This window comes from Limulus polyphemus, unplaced genomic scaffold, assembly GCF_000517525.1.
Source record: "Limulus polyphemus unplaced genomic scaffold, Limulus_polyphemus-2.1.2 Scaffold6964, whole genome shotgun sequence".
NCBI classification, from domain to species: Eukaryota; Metazoa; Arthropoda; class Merostomata; order Xiphosura; family Limulidae; genus Limulus; species Limulus polyphemus.
The window spans coordinates 2,307-4,777 of record NW_013672574.1 but is presented as its reverse complement, the minus strand read 5'-3'; positions in this window follow the sequence as shown (position 1 = coordinate 4,777).

The following is a 2,471-nucleotide window of genomic DNA, read 5'->3' as shown; positions in this document are numbered from 1 at the left end:
TGTAAGAAATCAATACGAAGGAAGCTATACATATTTGTAACGTCTTTTTATCACCTAATGTCCGTCAGTAGATGAGCGGTAAGTTTATGAACTGTGTAAATTAAGTGTATTGAGAAAGAATAAATTAGTTTTATTTGAGAAAGGACTTGTATCGCTGAAGTTCTTCGGAAAGAATTTTTACGAGTAATTAACAAACGACCAGAGTTTTAATATCAATTTATTCAATAATAAGCAAAGCATTTGGACAAGTAAAATAATTATTTAATATTTTATTTATTACAGTTGCAAGGCTTCTTTAGCGTATTTCATGATTAACTCACGTAGTTATCCATATACTAGTTTAACTTACAATTTACGTTGAGTACTGTTTTCATGTTAATTTAAATTCCTTAAATGTACATCATATAAAAACGTTAATCAAGGTTGTACGCCCAAATGAAAATGCTTTGTGCAGTTGTGTATTCACATTGTCATTAACTATCGATAAGAAACAACATGTTTAAATAAATAATATTAATACTTTGTTTTATCAAGTTTATTACAGCCTGACTGTTTGTACTTGTACAGCGTATTTCATGATTTTTTTAATATGAGTATATATACAATCTAAGTAGTCCTGAAAAGGACTGTTTTTTATATATATATAAAACACCCAAACTCTAGTTATTTCGGTCTGAATCATCTGAACGAAGATTAATACAGTATGTTCAAGTAAACAATAGGAAGTACGACTGTTAACATGTATCCAATCTGTCATGAAGAATATGGCTCTTTTCATTCTTAAGTTCTATGACGTTTGATTTGATCCACAAGTTAATACATTCTATACGATTTTACTTTAACTCAATATAATGAAGTGCATAACAAATGACTTTGGTATATCAGATCCAATCACATATGTGAACTGATCAAAAACACATTTTTCTATTATATAAACTAAGCACAAAATAAATAGCAACACTTAGCATTTCATGCTTTGTCAAAAATAAATAAATCTGCTATGATATATTAAATTCTATGATTTTCTTAATATAATTTCAATTTACTTTTAAATACAAATATAAAGCATTATCTCTCACTAAACTAGTATTATCTAGAAACTTTCTTGAAACGAACTAGCTCTGACTCCGATTTCACAGTGGAGAGTAGTGAAGTAATGACTCCACGAGAATACAAAGTGTAGTTTTACATTAATTTATTACTGAATAACAAATTTCCAAATGACAGCAAATTAAATCGACAGGTTTGTAGAATGATTTTTATAGTACAAATTTTTGCATGCATGTTAACTTTTGTAAGAATTAATATTTAATGTCTATATGTTATATATTAGTTTATAACTATAGTTCATTATTTTACAAAATCTGTAACTTGGCAAAAGTTACATAATATAATTGTAATTATGATCGTCTTTTAATTTTCATAAAATGTCATTGATCTGAAAGTTAAATGTTTGTAGTATTCAGACAAAATATAGAGTTGACTTGTTTATAAAGTTATTTTAATCTAAATATTTTATACCTGATTATTATATTAGACTAAATACTGTAGCTCTTTTGGTAACATTATGTTAACTCCTGAAATTATCACAGGGTACAAGATTGAAGTAGTTCAAGTATCTATATAATTAGAGTTGTGTTATATGTCATTCCATGTATAGGGCATTGCGTGGACTGAGAAAAACCATGTCTGACATTATCTTCATTAACCCTTACCCTGTCAGAATACTGATATTATGAAAACAGCAGTTATTGCGCAAAACGTTTTTATAGATAGCGTGTACCTATCTCTATTTTATTTACGACTACCAGCAAAACTCCTCCTACAGTTTAAGTTCGATTTGGATGAAACTTCGCACGATTTTTTCAACATCATAAGGGGAAGTTCCTAACAAAGTTTCATTACAATTGGGTATTTTATTTAGTGCATATATCCACTTTTTTTTAAGAAATAAGTCAATCACAGCTTTATATCTCATCAATATGAAAACAAGATGTTATAAAATAGACCCTCGCAAAAATTTCAGAAATAATAGGACCGTACTTTATAACATTTGTTTTTCTAAATCGCTTCCTTAATGCAGAAATGGTACCTCTTTCCTTTTTAATAATATACATTTATTATTATCAACGAAATTATTTTTTTAAGAAACTTCTAAAATTGTAGTAAAATGGGTTTAATGCAGAATTTCAAAGTGAGTCTTTTTGGTGGAAAAGCATTGTGATATTTCAGAAGAAAAGTGACTTTTTGGCTGGATGTACGCTACGAAATAAATTGTTCTGTGACCGAAGGAATCGCAAGTCCTTGGTATGAAGTTCGTGAATCGCAAGTCCTTGGTATGAAGTTCGTGAATCGCAAGTCCTTGGTATGAAGTTCGTGAATCGCAAGTCCTTGGTATGAAGTTCGTGAATCGCAAGTCCTTGGTATGAAGTTCGTGAATCGCAAGTCCTTGGTATGAAGTTTGTCAATCG